Source organism: Amblyomma americanum, chromosome 10 (assembly GCF_052857255.1).
Source record: "Amblyomma americanum isolate KBUSLIRL-KWMA chromosome 10, ASM5285725v1, whole genome shotgun sequence".
Classification (NCBI taxonomy): Eukaryota; Metazoa; Arthropoda; class Arachnida; order Ixodida; family Ixodidae; genus Amblyomma; species Amblyomma americanum.
Window position 1 is genome coordinate 112412014 of NC_135506.1, and position 20884 is coordinate 112432897.

A 20884-nucleotide genomic window follows, 5' to 3' on the forward strand; every position below is an offset into this window, starting at 1 on the left:
AAAGTGATATGTACTGCGAGTACACACACGGGCACAGCTCACTGATCATTACACGTAGTCTTCATTTTGCTCTAATTCTGAACGCTCCCCGTTCTTAGTCCCTCTAATGCGGAGTAGAGAATCAGAAGCGAGCTACTCCTGCCGACCTCTCCGCTCTTCCAAACCTTCAAGATTTATTTCTCGCGTGCCCTGAAAGGTAATCAAAGATCGCAGGCAAGAGCCATTAAGGAGCAAATTATAAAGAGGATTCAGCAAGAACTAAAGCTAGGACGATGTATGAACGAAGTCAAGCATACTAGGCACACAGAAACTAAGTCTCTTAATAAGGGTAATGTCGATGTTGAAACTGATACGTATAACTGTACAGTATTCTAAACATGCCTGCTGCTTATTACAAAATAGTGGCGTAAAAGAACGCAAGTCTCAGTGTTAGCTGAGCAAGGAATAAGTTTTAAATGTAGTGCAAGCAAATAGTGGTCGTGAAGTTTTTCTTTGTGAGATTGGGTGGCCTGTGTTTTCTTATACTGGCCGCGCACATTATATATAAAATGTTCGTTCTTTCGGGTCTTGTATTGACGCCGCGAATAGCAAGAAGGAGGATCTTGTTCAGCCGTGCTAACCAGTTAACTTTCTGCACATCGCAACGGCGTGAAACTGACAGGATACCCGCAGAACCACACGTACAGAAAGAATAGATTTTTCTCTTTGGTGATGCATGAAATGATCTGGAAAATACGGCTTGCTGATGCTCTGAAATGCCTCTCCGACATCGCAGTGGAGGAACCTGAAAACGATGAGGCGGAAAATACAGATGAAGGCCAGTACAAGTCGAACCCTCCCAGCGGTCCGTCGTCCAAGCCCCCAGCTGGTATGTTTGAATCCCGTGTATACCCTTAAAGCTAGTTAGTTTTCAGACATATTACCGGGATTTTTAACGTAACGAATACACACACACAAAAGAGAGATCAACACCGGCGCTTACTACAACAGTTTAATGAGGCGAAAGCAGTCGACACACATAATCCTCCATGCTGAGACACTCGTGTACAAAACACCGGGAAAACAAGCATTGATCTTGTCAGAGTAGGTGTGATAGAAATTTCAGGTCGGCCTCATAAAGAAAGACTGAAGTGTCATTGACACAGATTGAACCCGGTTTTCTTTTTATGTAAGAGACTTGCAGAGTTTCACGAGCCGTCTGCGGTCTGGATCGACACAGAATCCTCACAACGCGGAAACCTGGTGTAGAATTGGTGCAAGCCCTACAGTGTTCGACAAGACTGTCAGCCTCATTATTTTCAATATCTTTTGCACGTTCCCTTAGTCCCTCATTCACGCAACGTCCCGTCTGTCCAATGTAGAGTTTTTTTCTACAAGAGAGGCAGAAAGCACACGGCTCGGGGTAAAGAATTATATATGTAGTAAGCGCCCGTATTGTCCTCTTTCTTGTGCGTATCTTCGTAGCGCTGGAAATCTCTGCAATACGTCTATATCACCTGTTGTTTTTTCTTTTGGGATTGTAACAGCCAGGGTTAGTCATGTTGCTTCATCCTGGTGACTCCCTAGCAAGTGGAGCCAGAAATGGCTGTCAGGGCTCAGGAAAAGAAGATTACTATAAAACAGTTTAATAGATTTACTGTGTTTCTGATGAACTTCCCCTGGCAGGGAGCCTCAGCGCTGGTCGGATGTTGTTTAACTAGTGCGTGAGAATAGCTGGACAAGGAAGGTTGCAACAACGAAGCAAGGAGCAGAATACGAACGAATCTATTCTTGTAAGGCAAAGTGCTGAGATGCCAAATTAAAAAAACTACGGAAGTATAAGGGTGTCCTGTGCCGTACTGCTGGTCACCGTGCAGACACACCTTGACTCCAAAGCTCCCAAGCTATTCGGTTAGAAGCGTACGTCTTCGCAAGAGAACTCCCAAGGTGCATTAACCTCTAGCTTTCCACTACGGAACCTCTCATACCCTTGAAACGTTAAAAATATCCTGCTATAGCCAAAAATAAAATCTGTAAATTCCACCAACTCTTCAGTTTTCAGAGGTGAGAATGACATTGCTGGTTCTTATTTTGGCTTCATAACAATCGCTCAGGCGTGAACAGGGTGAGAAACGAGAGGTGGACGTGGCACCTGAAGTGCTAATCGCATGAGACGCTAACGTGCGGGACACGCCACGCGGTGACTTAGTACGATGAGCTGAGGGCCGCTGAACCGCTCTCGCTCAGGTTCTGGGTTTCCACAAAATTGAACTCATCGCAATTAGGTTGCTGGTAACAGTATCGAATGGCAGAAGGCGTTGCGGACCCACGCGTATCTACCGATCTATTTTAGAGTGAAGTTAATTTTTCTAGCGCGGTTTCAGCGAACATGCCGTTGACGATCGCTTTGTCGTCAGCTTTCATGCGTGTAACAAATTCAATGAAAGCTGTAAGAGCTGTGTGTACGATATTAGAAGTCTCAGCACCTGACATATGTACATAGGCACCACTATGCAGAGTTCGCTGTGCCCATATATTTCATAAAGTTTTTCAACGCACTGTCTGATAATTTCGTCATTGCTTTCTTTGTGATTCATGCTGTTTAAAGCCTTAAAGATGAAGCACTAGCCCCTGTCCACTCGTATGATATAGCGAGGCACGGAACCAGGGGTAGAAACTCCGGTTAGTTCTGATTTCGACTGCTTCAGCGCACCAGGTTACTGGAAGAGAACTGATGCGTAAAACTGAATGATTCCTGCGTGCACGCGTAGCGCGATAGGCACCGGGCCACGAAGCTGCTTTATTTCGCCGGCGGTGGCTCGAAAGGCGTTCATTGTTGAAACCAGTCTTGTTTCTATTTTCTGCTGGATACCGATGTCATGACGACGATACGACGCTCCAGTTGGCTCCTCTCCTGTGACTATGTTTACAATTGGCGCTGACATCTCTATTTGCTGGAGGGTGACGTATATATCTCTGAGAGAACAGTGTAGCGGCCGCAACCGAGCAACACTGCTTTAATGCCGCGCTCGGCCACCAAGTCTCGTCGCTTCGTGTGGGTGTACCGGCGGGAGTGATAATCCGCAGCCGTCGCCATCGTACGTCGCTTCGCGAGGAATGGTCTGCTCGCGCGGTTACCACTTAAATCTTGTGCATGTGGCTACAGGGCACACAGCGTACGAATGCTATGTATGCCGTGTGTAAAACGGAGATATGGAGTCTGGGTGAATTTATTGAGGCTCTTGGATATTACAGAGCTGGAGGTTAGATCAGGAAAAACTATGTGTTAACTATTCTACTGAGACCTCTTTGTGGCGCAGGAATTTTTGTACGCCTACTGAAATCTCCTTGCATACAGAAAGCGCTAAGGAACTGAGAGCTTTGGCTATGCCGTGGCGAATTAAGACCTTTCATATATTTTATTTTGGTGTTTTTCACGTTCCGATTGTCGCACATTCGTGAGAAAGATCTTCGGGTATGGCTGACTACGGGCGGCCCCTGCACGCATCGCATTGCGCCAGAGACGTTTCCAGTGGAGGTGTCATAGCGATTTGTTATAAACCCTCACTGGATGTTTTCTTGCTCACACAGGTGCATTGAAAGCGCGGAAAGGAATTATACAAAGTCTTACGAGAAAAGTCAAATTGCTTTTATTGTTTACACCAAAAATTAACCGCTATCAACAGTAGGTGACAGGACAGCTGCTGGTATTGTGTCACATTTACGGAGGCTGGAGACAAGATATTTTTACCTTAAGCGATGCGTCCACGACACTGTAGGTGGAACTTTTTTGTACACGCTAATTTAAGATACTTGATTGGTAGCTAAGAGAGAAACCCGGAAGTTTTAATATTCTGGTGAGCGACTGTAGCCCATAGTTTACCCGGGGTCACAGCTCGGAGCAAGCATGAATTCTGCGCGTTCTCATAGTCCTGCATTTTTTCTCATGCGGCGTGTCGACCGACAGAGGTTTTCATGAGCTCCTTTCTACGCGACTCTAAAAGCCAAGGGCGATCATTTGCATGTCGCATCGCTTTTAGGCCAGTGTTTCTGCCTAGAATGGGAGATGGTCCGGGACAGAACAGAAATTTTCGGTGGTCATATTTACTGTGGCGCTTTCGTCCGCACGTAAATAGAAAGCAACGTGGCCTGCCTTCTTTTGTGATCAGCACGATGTTGCTTTTACACTCAACATCTTACTTTTACACACAAAAATAGTTAGGACTGACCCAGCAAAGTTGAGTAAAGATCCTGCATTGAGAGAAACACATGGCAAAGTATGTAACCAATTAAAACAGTAGCCAAAGAGGGACAGCGCGCAGCGAAGAGACACGACACGAGGCTGACTTAGAAGTGATCTTTATGTCGGGGCCTTACGCTCGCGCTTTTTTTTTTGCACTTGGTTTTTCCTAGCTACTTCGTTTTTATGCGGTGACGTTGACTCCTTATGTTTCATCGCGACTGCGCAATGTTTTATTGTAGCGATAGCTACATTACAGTGGCATTTCGAGCCTTCAGCGTAACGGCGCCCCCACGCCGTGGCTGCGCCGCCACACTGCCACCTGGTTGGTCACGTTGTGCGAAGCAGCTGCCGCCGGTTCGGCGCCGTGGCTGATCACGTGGTTCTTCATGTGACCAAGTTCCACTCGGCCAGCTGTAGCTATCGCGTCACTTCAAGTTTAACCAGAGCTAAACCACCACCATTTTTTTTTATTTTCTGCCCCTTTACCTCCCTCTTTTCCTCTAAGTATTCTTCTGTGCGCCGAAATAAAGATCAGTTGATAGTCAGCCTCGTGTTGTGTGTCCTTGCTGTGTGCTGTTCCTAGTTGGCTACTCTTTTAAGTGCTGTATGAACCAACTAGCTTAGATCCAGATTATCCTCTATATAACCAAATATGAACAGAATATGCTCAGTAGAAGAAAAGAAAACAAAATAAAGAAAAATTCCTTGCACTAATCAATTGTCACCACAGTGCCCCCATAAATTGTTTTTTTTTTTGCTCTGGGGCCTTTACGATTTGCTACCTGACGACATTTTTGGAGAGGTGTTTGCGCATATGATAACAGAAAGACCTGCAGCGCAGCATGACGTCTTAGCCACTATTCGAGCACCAATGCAGCATCCTCTGAGTTTCTCATACCATCGCATGGCTACACGCGCTACATCTGCAGATGAAGTTCGTGACCGAAATGAGAACACGCTAGACCTGTTCGAGACTGCTCGTGCTCGCATTCGCTTCACCTCCCTCCATCCTAGCATCCCTATGTATAGGCGCAAAAAGCTGCTGCGCTGCGATCGTTAGGGCGTCCGCACTGGGAAGCACACCTGGAACTGTGCGTGGCACCAAAATTATGGCTGTGTAGTTGTGCGGGTTGAGCTCCCTCCTCTGGACGGTCCTAAATTTAGCCTTACACTAAATTATATACAATGCTAGAAGCTGGGCAGGCTGCACTGCACTGAATCGAAAACTTTTCGGGCTCCATGATTCGGGCCATATAATCAATTATTCTGACGCTGTAATCAAGTGAAGGAAACAGCGCAAAAGACGGTGACGTGACACGACAACATAGGCCTGTTTGGTCTTGTCACGTCTCTACCTTTTTCGCTGTTTCCTTCACTTGACTTCATGCACCAAGTAGCCCGCCAAAAAGCTCTATCGGATGACGGTCTAGATAGATCGAGTTTAGCAGTTGCGCTTTGCAGGTAGCCTTGATTTTTAAGCAGGCGGTTAAGACCTGAATGCGGGCTGCTGTTCAACGTAGCAACCGTTATTGTAGCCGAGAGTGAGATGGTTATGCGCGTCGGCTTTCTTGCAAGAAAAACAATGTGCTGAAAGCGTCATTCCTGAAAAATAAAGAGAACTTGGCGAAAGCACTCTACCGAATGCAGCGGTCGTTCAGTGGCCTTTAAATAAGCTGGCAGTATTGAATTATGAACACTTTCACGATTTATGCCCATGTATGGTTCAGGAAGTGAGAATGTCAGAATACCTCAAAAATGATGTTGTTTTTGTTCATGACTGATTCCTGTGCAGAATTTTTTAATTTGGATGCAAAATTTGAAAGGCAACAGAGGTAATTGGCGTTAAACGCCTTCGAACCTAACGCGAAGCGTCGCATGTGGAGATGGCTGCTTGCTGTTCAAGAGTCTCGCAATAAGCAATCCCTGGGCGCCGCCATATTTCTCGCTAGACGGTTGTGTGCAATTGCCACTAACCTGTTGGCAGCGGCAGCGAAACAGATTTGAAGTATTGCAGAGAGGAGGCGTTCTCCCTCGCCCAAATGGCTTTGTTTGCGTGGCACGTGCAGAGGAAGTCACCTCACGCATCACGGCACGGACGACAACAGAGGGGACGACAACAACGTCTACGACTACCTCTACCACGACCACGACCACGACCACGACCACGACACGCACGCGTGAGTTGAAGGAAAATCGCAGGCGATAAAAAGCACGTTATTTTTGTCTGTTCGGAACACGCCTGTATAATGCAGTCCCCACACAGAAAGTAGAGAAACGGAAAGGAATCAGCGCTCTTTGTTGAGTTCAGCTTGAAAGCATTGCGGTGAAAAATGAACATTTTAGGAAAATGCAATCTGTTGGACGCCCAAAAGAGCGCGATTTAAGACGAGGCGTCAAAGGTCGCGTACACATCACAACGGATTGTTCTGACGCCACAAAACTGCGCATCGCGCGTTTAAACGTGCGCTAAATTTCCCATTTCCTCCTGTGATGCAGCAAATTCAGCAGGGTGCTTGCTCGCTGATGTTCCCCGATCTGCTTCAATTGTCACTTGAATTGTACAGCGCGCACTATATATTTCTGGTGAAAACTCGCGACTGCTTGTCTATCGGCTGTGGGATGTTCGCTACGCATATTCCAATGCCTCTGCGATGGTTCCGTATTTTTGTGGTTTTCAACCTTCAGTAACTGAAACTCACTGCAGAACAAATAGCCAGGCAGCGGATAAAAATATGAATTTTAGCTCCTAAAAAGAAGAGTATGTTTAAGGCTATCTGTTTACAACTCACAAGAAGATATAAATATCGCTTTTGCTATTAACCACTTAGGCTCTGTCGCAAACTCCCTTGATGCGTTTGAGAAGATTTTCTTTATGAGGGTAAGATTAAAAACCAGCAAGCATGGTCACAGTGCCGTTTGGAAGAAATGCACCAATATTATCGATTTCAGCACGTAATTTCACTTTGAAAAAAAAATGCTCTAGCGCGCTATGGCTTTTGATATCGTCGCTTCATCTGCAGTCCCATAGAGCTAAATATTGCATCCTCGTTTTCAGCGACTGCAAAATGCCGATCCATTTTCACCACGGGGCTTGGGCAGCTTGCCGCTCTGAAAGCTTCAATGGATTCGATATTTTCTTTTATTCTCAGCAGTGCGGAGCAGCAAAGGGAAAAAGCTGTGGCGAGCAGGGACGATTCTGCTAGGCAGTTTTCTTGTCTTGAGCTTTCCTCCCATCTGACCCGCAGTAGACAGGCGTCCAGCTCTGCGCTTTCATAAAGTTATTTTCAGCTTAAAAGTGCGCACTTGCGCGATCATTACAAAGAACAATAAGGAACACATACGACAACATTCACAGTGCGTACAGTGCGGCATGTGCCGAATTCCGTCTGTTACAACCACAACAGCAAGAGGCGCATAAATAGGCTGCGTCTCCCAGACGTGCTTCAGGGTTATTGACCGACGGAAGCAATTCGGCATTCGCAATTTCCACGCATGGCAAGGCAGGGCGTTGTCCACGGCTTGTCGGAACAGCCTGCCTGCCACACCTCAAGATATTCGATCGCATGGGCTGTGCTCTGTATCCCACGTCAGAAATATAATAATAATAATAATAATAAATAATAAATAATAATAATAATAATAATAATAATAATAATAATAATAATAATAATAATAATAATAATAATAATAATAATAATAATAATAATAATAATAATAATAATAATAATAATAATAATAATAATTTTATTGCCATAACATCTTGTTATCCATACAAACTCGGGCCTGTCAAAGCCAAGAGAAGGCTTGCAGGACTAGGCCCGGCAGCAACGGCGGGCGAAAGTATAAGCAATAAAATATCATGGTAAGTGTACACACACACACACACTGAAATATAACTACTAAACAATCTACTATAGTGACGTGAAAGTTATTTTGAGCGGTGTTTGAAGTTTGCGGCCCTTGAATTTTATCAGTATTACGGTGAGTGAAGCTGCCGACTGTAAAATAATGATCGGCCAAACGCTGCGTAATGACAGCTGACGAAAAATTGCAGTTTGGTGCACGAATGTCTATGTGATCGAGACAAGATTGAAAGAACAGTGCGCAAAAACTGTGACGCCGTACCTTATAACACTGTACGCTAGTGCATGCATGATTGTCGTTTTTACAGATACAGGAAGGAAAGATTTAATTGTAAACAATAGCCATGCAGTGCTACGTAATCTGCTACAAATATATGCCATGTGACTGTGCCAAGACAGATCACTGTCGAAGTATATACCCAGATATTTTATACAATGAACATTTTCAACAGGAGCGCAATGGCAATCTTTACCGTTGTGGCAGTGTAAGAAAACAGATTCAGTCCGTACAGTTGTCTTCAAGGGGTTTCTAAAACAAGCTAATTTTGTTTTTTGGTGGTTTACCAAAAGACCATTCAAAGGAAACCAGTGCATAGCATTACCGATATTTTTTTGCAGTAAGGAAACCGCAGTTTTGTATGAAATGTGCTTTGTTAGTAACACCGTATCATCGGCGTACTGGAAGACCAGGGAATTTGTTATCACTGACGCGAAGTCATTTATAAATAGATTGAAAAGTAAAGGTGACAGAACGGACCCCTGAGGAACCCCAGCCTTCAACATCTGACGGCTGCTCACGGCTTTGGTATTATCAAGGGCTACGACTTGTGAGCGATCTTGAAATTAACTTTTTAAAAGTTTATGAAATGGACCCCTAAATCCAAGTAGGTACAATTTCTGTAATAATATTTCGTGATTTACTGTATCAAAAGCTTTGGCGATATATAGAAATAGGCAGCAGGCAAACAGATTGTGATCAAAAGCAGTATACAATTCATCTGCAAATTCTTCTAAAAGTAATAGCGTTCCGCGGCCTTCTATGAACCCGAACTGTCGGTCAGACAGAATAGAAAACTTTTTCACAAATGATGTCATGCACTCTAACATAAATTTTTCTAAAATCTGGGAAAGTATTGGTAAAATGGATATGGGCCTATAATTATCAAGAAGCTCTCTCTTGCCACCCTTGTATATTGGTCTCACAATCGCCGTTTTTAAGATACTCGGTATTTCAGCAGTCTCTAAGAATCCGTTAAGCATAGACAGAAGTATGTTCTCCAGCGCTTCATAATTTCTCTGAAGCAGGGACACTGGAATACCATCAAGACCAGGTGGTTTTTTACGTTTGAAGCTAAAGATTATACGGGCCAGATCACCTGCAGACAGCTTCGGTAAAAAGGCGGACGCAGATACTGTATGTGTCAAGGAACATCTATCGTGTGGCAAGGATGAACAAGGCTGAGATACACTTGCAAAGTGTTTGTTAAATAATTCAGCTGTTTGCTGAGGATTACACGAGAAAATGTCTTGAAAAGATGACTCATTTCTGTTAACGCCTCTCAAATTATTAATTAATGACCAAGTTTTGGCGGGGTTTCTGGTAGCTTCTCTAAATTGCTCACGGTAGTACTGCCGTTTGGCAGAACGAATAAGCGCGACAACTCTGTTTCTTGCGGCTCTGTATTCGGTGCGCAATTCAAGATTTTTAGGGGAACGCCTACAACGCTTCCACAGCCCATCTCTGTGCAGAATTGCTTGCAAAATTGGTGCATTGAACCAGATATGATTGCGTCTGTTTTTTGCGGATGACCCGCTTCGAGGCTTGTTCAAATATCCTTAATTGTTGGCAGAACAAAGAATAAAGTATATGAGGGGGGTTATACCCAACTAATAACTGCCAGTTGAAGCTACGAATTAGGTTATCTAACATGCGCTGATCTACTATAGTGACGTGAAAGTTATTTTGAGCGGTGTTTGAAGTTTGCGGCCCTTGAATTTTATCAGTATTACGGTCAGTGAAGCTGCCGACTGTAAAATAATGATCGGCCAAACGCTGCGTAATGACAGCTGACGAAAAATTGCAGTTTGGTGCACGAATGTCTATGTGATCGAGACAAGATTGAACTAATCTACCACCGAGAAATTCCTCGCGAGACGGTGCGTTGATAACATTTTCTATACCAGAAGCTGAAAGAACGGCTAGGTAGTCTGCCACAGCCGTTTTTGTGGGGCATAATGTGTCTATGTTCAGGTCACCTATTATTCAAAATTGATCGATTGTACTATTCGCCTGTAAGATTATTTCTAATTCTAGTAAGAAACGGCTGACACTGTAAGATGGTGGCCGGTAAATTGCCAGTAACATTAATGAAGTTTGCTTGGAGCAAAGTTCCAAAGCTAGGCATTCTGCGTGGACAAAAGATATATCTATTCTAGATGCATCAAACGTGTCACGGGCATAGACAGCAATTCCACCCCCTCTACGTGAAGAACGAGTCGCGAACGTTGAATGATAACCATTCAGCTTAAACAGATCTAGGCAAGAATCTTGAACATTTATCTCTGTTAGCACAAATATATCTACGAAAGCAATGACACCCTGTGCGATATTTTTAAACTCATACCAGTATTTGCGTAAGCTACGAATGTTAACATTATTCACAGTAAATTCTATACCTGAGTTTGGGCCAAAACCCTTTTTGAATGATTCAAAATTCGGAAAACTTAGAATAGCTGATGAAGCGCTGTTCATTTTATTTGTGCTATGTCTTCTTCACATGTTACTCTCACAAGAGGAGCCTTTTCCTCTTTCCTGGCAAAGATTTTACCTCCTCTTACCCAAACATATTTATATTCCTTTTCTTTTCCTGCCTTCCTGGCCTTCCAGAACAAGTCACGGTTCATCTTTGTTAGGTTGTCATTGAAAAATATCTCTGGCAGTGACTGTGATTCATGCAGTACTCGGAGCTTGTTTCGAGCGTTAAACCATATTTCTCTGGTTGCTACGTTAGAGAAGCGAGCCAGGATGATAGGAATGCTGTCTTTCTTGGCAGGAAGGCGATGAACCGCAACAATCTGGTCAGTTGAAAAGTTTACCAGTTCCAGTTTTTCCGCCACTTCCTGTAGCTTGTCTAGCAGGTTTTCATCTGGAGTAACTGGCATACCATATATCTTAATATTAGCTTTTCGGCTGTATTGCTCCGCCTCATTTTGTTCTTTGAGCATGCTGTGCAGCTGCGCACTCTGTTGGTTTACAGTCTCCCGCAAGGCCTGTATCTCTTTGTCTCGAGCGAACGCCGATTCCTGGCTCGACTTCATCTGCTCTCGCAATGAGTCGCACTCATTTGATAGGAAATTAGCTGATTCTTCGAGGTCTCCCACTGTTTTCGCCAGTCTAAGGATTTCTGTTTTTAGAAGTAGTAAAGAATCTACCTTATCCACGAGGGCCGGCAGCGCCTCAACGTTTCTTTTTATTTCCTTTATCTCATCTGTCAAAGCCGATAATGCTTCCGCGCTTTCGTTTACGCCTTCGGCATCCAGCTGCGACGAAGGACCACCACGCTTTTTTGCAGTCCTGCATGTTTTACAGATCCATACATCGCGTTTAGTTTGTCCCATTGTGGTAAAAGTGTTTGGTGCTATTCCCGAGCAAACCTGCCCTAGGTGATACGAGTGCTGACCATCTGAACACGTCATAATGCGCCCATCACTTGGTAACTCTTTTTGACAACTTAAGCACTTATCCATCCTAACACCGTACAACTGAAATAACACAGGTGAGCAGTCGGCGGCAAAAGAAAAACAGAATAAATGCAGGAAAACGAACAGAAGTACTACCTGTGAAAAGTACAAGGTCTCAGTGATGTGGCCCACGCATCGCCGCCGACTGCAGAAGGGTCCGGGAAGGCGGTTCCTTTATCTTGAAAACGCTGGTTCAGTGTTGCTTGCGGTGATCTTGATTGATCCTGATTTGGCGGCAGCTAGTAGCGTGTCCCCCATGCAATCTTCCGCTGTCCGTTGAGGCGATGTTGCGGGCTGAATCCGTCCGGGTATTGCTGTTTACTGGTACTGCTACCACCTGTGAAAAGTACAAGGTCTCAGTGATGTGGCCCACGCATCGCCGCCGACTGCAGAAGGGTCCGGGAAGGCGGTTCCTTTATCTTGAAAACGCTGGTTCAGTGTTGCTTGCGGTGATCTTGATTGATCCTGATTTGGCGGCAGCTAGTAGCGTGTCCCCCATGCAATCTTCCGCTGTCCGTTGAGGCGATGTTGCGGGCTGAATCCGTCCGGGTATTGCTGTTTACTGGTACTGCTACCACCTGTGAAAAGTACAAGGTCTCAGTGATGTGGCCCACGCATCGCCGCCGACTGCAGAAGGGTCCGGGAAGGCGGTTCCTTTATCTTGAAAACGCTGGTTCAGTGTTGCTTGCGGTGATCTTGATTGATCCTGATTTGGCGGCAGCTAGTAGCGTGTCCCCCATGCAATCTTCCGCTGTCCGTTGAGGCGATGTTGCGGGCTGAATCCGTCCGGGTATAGCTGTTTACTAATACTGCTACCACCTGTGAAAAGTACAAGGTCTCAGTGATGTGGCCCACGCATCGCCGCCGACTAATAATAATAATAATAATAATAATAATAATAATAATAATAATAATAATAATAATAATAATAATAATAATAATAATAATAATAATAATAATAATAATAATAATAATAATAATAATAATAATAATAATAATAATAATAATAATCTTTATTAAGCACCCAAAAATCAGTACAGAAAAAATGGGCCCATCTAAGCCGATGGTGGCTTGTGTGACGTGGCCCGGCATCGTCAGCTAAGCGATGTGGTTACAGTATATATGTACAGTACTCACGGATTGAAATAGGACATTCGGAGCGCTAGCCTTGCAGTGCCACGCAGGCATGTGATAAACCACAGGCCGGCTCGTTGGCTACTGGAAGGAACAATTCTGCTTTATAGATGTTCTCCCTCTCGCGCCATACCACAATGCACCACCTTGGTTCCATGAGCGTCTACGGGCGGCGCTCCATGAAGCGACGGCCACGCGCTCCGAATGTCCTATTTCAATCCGTGAGTACTGTACATATTTAAAACCAACAAAGAAAAGAAAATAAGAGTGATAAACATAGATCAAGTCTCCAGGCATCGAAACAAAGCATGATCACTACAAACTGCGACAAGCAAAAGGAAAAGAAGAGCATACATATGCATTACAACATGCGTACCAAACTCTTCAATTGAGACCGAGGGTCCACAGAAAAATAATCGTCTGACAAATTAATAAATATCCTGGGGACATACACGCAGCGTCTTGCTGCTCCGTATCTAGTAGATACGCGTGGTACCACGAAGCGCGTTTCTTTGCGCAGCAGTTGTGGGGAGACGTGCGGATGCTTGAATTCATCCGTCCAGAAATGACGCAGCATAACCGTAGAAATGAATAAAGATTGAAAGGACGGGAAACCGAGAACATGAAAAATGTCTTTGTTTGATGGTGTCACGCGATTATACGCCACACTTTTTAATGTATTTTTTAAGAGGTTATCAAATTTGTCCTGCCAACGCTGGGAGCCGAAAGCGAAAACCGGTATACCATACCCTAAGGTGCTGTATGCAAGGGAATGTACTATCATTTTTTTAGTCTGAAACGGCACCAAACTTTTAATGTTAAAGAGTAAACATGCGACAGATCTTAGTTGGAGCAAACATGCGCACCATGATTATGCCACGACAAGTCACTATCGAAATGAATACCGAGATACTTAACTGAGTTTGTATTTTCGACAGGCGTACACTTACAGGATAGGCAGTCTTGGGTATGAAGGTATACTGGAATGACCGTGGTTCCAATCTTCAAGGAATTTTTGAAGCATAGAATTTTTGTCTTTTTTTGATTGACGGTGAGTTTGTTTTTAAGAAGCCAGCCCAAAGCTTCATGCACCGATTGCTGCAGATATTCAATTGCCTTTTTGTAGTTAATATGCTTCGTTAAAAGGACGATATCGTCCGCATACTGGTACACTTTACCATTTGGGATTACTGAAATGAAATCGTCGACAAATATGTTGAAGAGAAGAGGCGATAAAATTGACCCTTGAGGGACACCAGCACCAAGGGATAATTTGCTCCTATAGTATTGGTACCTACAACAACCATTTGTGACCTATCAGTGAGATAGTTTTGAAGTAGAGTATAGAACGGGCCCCTAAAACCAGTAAGATATAATTTGCGAAGTAATATGTCATGGCAAACTGAGTCGAAGGCTTTGGAAACGTCTAGAAACAAGGCACAGCTAAACAGATTGTGTTCAAAAGCAGAATACAAATCATCTGCAAATTCTTCCAGGAGCGAAATTGTACCCGAGCCTTGCACAAAACCAAATTGCCGGTCAGAAAAAACTGAAAACTTTTGAATGAAAGGAGTCATAACCTCAAGCAAAAATTTTTCTATAACCTGAAATAATGCGGGCAAAATAGATATGGGCCGATAGTTTTCAATAATAGATTTATTTCCTGCCTTATGCACTTGTGGTCTAACTAAATCAGTTTTTAGATTTTGTGGAAAAGTTCAGGTATCTAGGAAGCCATTTAGCATGAAAAGCAGAATATCTGAAAGCGCCTCAAAGTTCCCTCTCAGCAAGCTTACAGATATGCCATCTACTCCAGGTGGTTTATTCGTTCGAAAACTGAAAATGATCCGGGCAAGGTCAGGTTTCGAAAACCGCGGTAAAAATGCAGATGTGCCAAAGAATCACCGAGCGTCACATCTTGCCGAGGCTTAGATAAAGCCTCTGTAGAAGCCTGACTGAAGAAATGATTGAACAAGTCAGCTGTTTCGACAGGGTTTCCTGGAAAATGTTCTATCACAGATTTTGCAGTCTTGGATTTCCCTCTGAGATGGTTTATCAGCGACCAGGTGTTGCTAGCACTTTTGGATGATTGATTAAATTTATGTAAGAAAAAGCGACGTTTTGCAGCGCAGAGAAGAGCAACTACTTTATTTCTTGCAATCTTGCATAATAATAATAATAATAATAATAATAATAATAATAATAATAATAATAATAATAATAATAATAATAATAATAATAATAATAATAATAATAATAATAATAATAATAATAATAATAATAATAATAATAATAAATCTTTTATTGCGCACAACGTGTACAGGGCAATGAAACGGGCCTTTCAAAGCCTTTAGCGGCTTGAGAGACTTGGCCTGGCAAAGTGAGACGGACGCGCAATATAAACAAAATATGAACATAATATCAACACAATACTAACACGAAATGAATAGTGACCAAGGTGCAAAAGGTTAGGAAAAGTAACATGAACAAGTAATGAAAATAAGCAGCAAGGAACCTAAGTTAAGACAACAGTAGTTTGACAATTCGTGACTGATCATGAACATTTTTCAGACATTTTGGAACCGTGTTACAATGAGTGAACCATAATTTTTAGCACTTTTTTGATGTTGCGGAAAACACTTCCTTTGGCAAGTCATTAAAAATTTGGGGAACATAAACACAGCGCCTGGCTTCCCCATACCTTGTTGAGGTGCGCGGCACCTTAAAACGAATGGAACACGCAGGTGTCGGGAAGCTGTATTTCGTGTTTTGAAATTGCTGTCCCCAAAATGTCGTAACACTACAGTCTGTAAAAAGAGTGTTCGAAAGCATGGAAGACCAAGGGCTGTGAAAATATTATCAGACGCAGAGAAGGGGGCGTTGTAGGCTGTTGCTTAGTATGTTTCGTAATAAAGTGTCAACTCTGTTTTGCCATCTGGCGGAGCAGAAAGCAAAAACAGTAATCCCATATCGGAGAATTCTGTACACCAGAGCATGCGCAATATTTTTTTTTTATGTGAAAAGGAACAATAGATTTTATATGGAAAAACAACCAGACCGCGCTCCGAAGCTTATCACAGACATGTGATAGCTGGCTGTGCCAACACATGTCACTGTCGAAGAAGACTCCCAAGTATTTTACCGAATTCACATAGGCGACCGGCATGCACCGACAGGAAAACAGCCGCGAACATGTAGAAAAACCGGCGCATCCGTAACTGTTAGTTTTAACGAGGATCTGAAGCAAACGAGTTTTTTTTTAATTGGGTTAAAGTCCAAGCAGTTAATAGTGAACCAAGTCGTTGTTTTTTGCATATTATTCTGGAGATTAGTAATGGCCATGTTGTAAGAAAAGTACTTGAAAAACAAAACAGTGTCGTCGGCATATTGAAATATTAGACCTTTGTAAATAACCTGAGATAAGTCATTAACGAACAAATTGAACAGAAGAGGTTATAATATGGAGCCCTGTGGAACCCCGGCCTTCAATGGAAGTTGAATACTTACATTTGTCATCCCGTCTAAAACAACAACTTGTGAACGACCGGAAAGGTTATTCTTGAGCACCTCGTAAAATGAACCTCTGAAGCCTATGGAGTATAGTTTTTCGAATAAAATACTGTGATGAACTGTTTCAAAAGCATTAGAAATGTCTAAAAATAAAGCAACACTAAACATATTTTGATCGAAAGCTGAAAAAACTTAATCGACGAACTCTTCCAGAAGAGCTACAGTACCACGACCGTGAACAAAACCAAATTGGCGGGTTGACAAAATGGAAAATTTTTCAACAAAGGTTGACATGGATCTCAAAAGAAATTTCTCGATAATGTGGGAAAGTATAAGCAAGATCGAGATGGGTCGATAGTTTTTCATGTCGTCTTTTTGTCCTCCTTTAAACAGCGGTTTAACTTAAGCAGTTTTAAGGTCATCCGGGAAAAATGCAGTGCGCAGAAAACCATTCAGCATGAAAATCAGAACATCAGACACTGCCTCGAAGTTTCTTTGGAGCAAATTTGCTGACAAGCCGTCAATACCAGGAGGTTTATTTCGCTTGAAGCTAAAGATTATATCACGCAGTTCTTGTTTTGTAATACTAGCTAGAAAAGCGGACGCAGAGTTTGATTCTTTCAACGTGTATTGGTATGTCTGACTAGAAGATGCTTTCTCTGAGGCCAGCGCGAAAAAACGATTAAAACTATCTGCGACATCGATGCAATCTCCCGGAAAGAAGGAAAGCGGGGACGTACTTGTAGAATTTTTGCCCCGAAGGTGGTTTATCAGTGACCACGTTTTAGCGGCATTCCTTGACGAATGGCGAAATTCTTGAAAGAAGTACTGGCGCTTCGTGGACCTTAGCAGAGCGACCACCCTATTTCTTGCGGCTTTATACTCCAGCCGTAAGGCTTGATTTTTTGGTACCCGTTTACACCGTCTCCAAAGTATGTCTCCGTATGAAATGGCACGCATTACGTCAGGGGTCAACCAGTTATATTCTCTTCGGCGCTTTTCTATTACGACGCGTTTAGAATTGTTCTAAAACTTCCTTATTTGGTCGCAGAAGATACCATAGACCTTCTCCGGTGAATTAGACTCAGTTATTGCTAGCCAGTTGAAATTGCCAATTAAGCTATCTAAGACTCTATGGTCAGCTATTGTAATATAGGTGAGGTTATTTGGAACAGCGTTTCTTGAAGCAGTTGATAAAGGAAAAGATGGAGACGAACGACAACCAACCAGATAGTGATCCGCGAAGCGCTGTAATCTAACACAGGAGGTAAACGAGTAGTTAGGAGCACGTGAGACAATGTGGTCTATACATGAACTAGTTAGATGATCGTTAACCATTTCTTCACAAGTAGGAACTGTATTTATTATACCACATGAGGACAGGACAGACAAGTAATCGGAAACGGAGCCCATTGTAGGGCACAATGTATCTATGTTTAAGTCGCCCACTAAACATATTTCTTCCACGGAATTCCAGAGGTGCAATATTTCTTCGAGCAGAAATCGGGTGATACTAGCGCATGGCGGCCGATATACAGCCAACAAACTTAAGCACCGGGCGCCGCAAGTTATCTTCAACGCTAAACATTCCGCGTGCGCGAAGTTCACGTCCATTGATAAAACATCAAATTTATCACTTACAGAGGTGGCGATTCCACCACCACGACGATGAGACCTTGTCAAAAAACTACTTTGATAGCCTGGCACTGAAAATGTACGCAAGCAAGCATCTGAAGTATTGATTTCTGTCAGCACGAACACATGGACGAATCCTTTTCCTGACGTAGCAACGAGCTTGAATTCTTCCCAGTATTTGCGAAGGCTCCTGATATTTGTATTTACAATAGTGAAATCAATATCAACGCTCACACCATAAGTGTCCTTGAACGACTGGAAGTGTGGTAGCTGGTAGCACGTGTTAGCCATGATAGCTACCTAATGTTGTCCAAGTCTGCATGTCTGATTATTCGAAGAGACGATCCTTCACTCTCTTTCACAAAACTCTTGCCACGCTTCACCCAGGCAAACTTGTGCTCCATTTGCTTTGCTCTAGTCCTAGCACGCCAGAATGGTTGTTTGGTTGGTTGGTTGGTTGGTTTATGGGGTTTAACGTCCCAAAGCGACTCGGGCTATGAGAGACGCCGTAGTGAAGGGCTCCGGAAATTTCGACCGCCTGGGGCTCTTTAACGTGCACTGACATCGCAGAGTACAAGGGCCTCTAGAATTTCGCCTCCATCGAAATTCGACCGCCGTGGCCGGGATCGAACCCGCGTCTTTCGGGCCAGCAGCCGAGCGCCATCACCACTCAGCCACCGCGATGGCTTTGATAAAACATCCAGAATGGGTCACGGTTTAGTCTTTTCAAATTTTCGTTCAAAAATATTTTCATGTAAACTACCTTTGCAGAGTTGTAGAAGCTTTCCTCGGGCATCGAACAGATTGTTTCTGACAGCAGTTGAAGTGAAGCGCACAAGGACCCCCGGAATAGAACAACGTTTGCCTGGCAGACGATGAATCGCCTCAACCTCTGACAGGGAAAAATTCTGGAGGCGTAATTTTTCAGCGATAGCACAAAACACTTCCTTCAAATTTTCATTCTTTTTTTCTGGGAGACCATGGATTTCCAAGTTCATGTTGCGGCTTTATTGCTCGCTCTCATTCATGTCAACCTGCAGGTGCTCTAGCTGTTCGGCTTGTGCTTGAACTGTTGCTCGGAGGGCGGTGATCTCCGCATCTCTAGACGTTGCTTGTTCCTTGGCGGTCTTCATTTCATCAAGAATGGAATCATATTGTTTTGCCATAAAAGTCACCGAGTCCATGAACTGACCGGGTTAAGCTGACAACTTCGGCTTTTAAGAGGAGCAATGAATCAACCTTTTTTGTTAAGCTCAGGTAGACATTCTAGACTCTTTTTTATCTCGAGGAGCTCCAAAAGCAAAGTTGAATCCTAGTCTGCACCTTCATCAGCCTCGGAAGCATCCACCTGAGAGGCGGAACCACCAGCGCGTTTTTTGCTGCTTTGCATGTTTTACACAACCTCACGTCCCTTTTTGCTGGGCCCATTGTATTAAAGGGACTAGGTGCATTTCCGGAACATGTCTGACCTAAGTGGTACGATAGCGTACAATTCGCACAGGTCATGAACTTGCCATCATCGGACACTTCTTTGCGGCAAGCAATACATTCAGCAGTATCATTAGGCATTGTAACATATAGAGAGCGTACACAGAGGGCAGTCGGCAGCAAATTCAAATGAAGAATGCAGGCAACGAAAAAGACACGCTACCTGTTGAAATACAAAGTGTCAGCGTTGGACAACGTAATCGCCGCCGACTGCAGAGGATCCCGCGATGTCCGTTGGCTTAAGTAGTTTTACGATGACACCAGATTTTCAGATGAAGTTGGTGATTGCCGCCAGAAGCGGCAGGACGGTTAGCTTCGACGAAGGTGATATTGGCATCCGGGGTATCAGGGGAACCGCATCCAGGGCGCCGCCTGTTGAAATACAAAGTGTCAGCGCTGGGCAACGTAATCGCCGTCGAATAATAATAATAATAATAATAATAATAATAATAATAATAATAATAATAATAATAATAATAATAATAATAATAATAATAATAATAATAATAATAATAATAATAATAACACTTTATTCAAAAGCAGGGATACAATACAGGACGCGGTCACGTTTAAGCCACAATTGTCGCAACAGCAACAACCTGCGTTACCGTCACCCGCACAGTCTTTTGTTGATCTAGAGCCGCTTCATGGATATAAGCCACAGAAGAAACGAGTGATCAAAAACCAAGTAAATAGAGGCCATTGAAACTCCAGTTCACATTTCACTTCTCTGAGTAAAGACTACCGGCTCTCATCTGAGTCCTTGTTGATATTGCTTATAGTGTTGTAACCCCACGAATTAGATAACTCCTCAAAATTGGCTAATTACCGCATGCCTTTAGCCTTGAAGGACAAAAATTTTGTGACACTTCTCATTTGAAAAAGTAGCATTAATGTAAAAGACTCAAAAAACAGCAACAAATATTCTCGACCGCTGGCCACCAACTATCAAACTTTTCTAAAGTGCTGCATAGGCAGCTAAGCCTATCAGGTTTACTGTTTTAATAGCACTAAGTTCAGCTATGACATTTCAAGGACATACGCCGCCAGTGGATTATAGAAGGCGACTGGGGCGAAAAACATTTTATTTTTTGTATCCAAACCACGTAGATTAGAACGGAATGGTGCATGGCCGTATTTAAAAAACCAGGGATTCCTTTTTTTATATCGAAGACTTGCCATGTGCACTAAAAGAGGCTATCGATATGCTAAAGTTAGACGTAGAGTCTGTTTTCTGGGTAGGTTCCGGCTCTTAGCGTTGTCTGTTACTTACATGCAACTGTGTTCCTTC

The 20884-nt window shown here is 43.4% G+C and overlaps 1 pseudogene; it reads left to right on the top strand.

Annotated features, from left to right (window-relative positions):
* LOC144108637 (uncharacterized) overlaps positions 1-20884 on the top strand; it is a 199260-nt pseudogene that overhangs the window by 43019 nt on the left and 135357 nt on the right.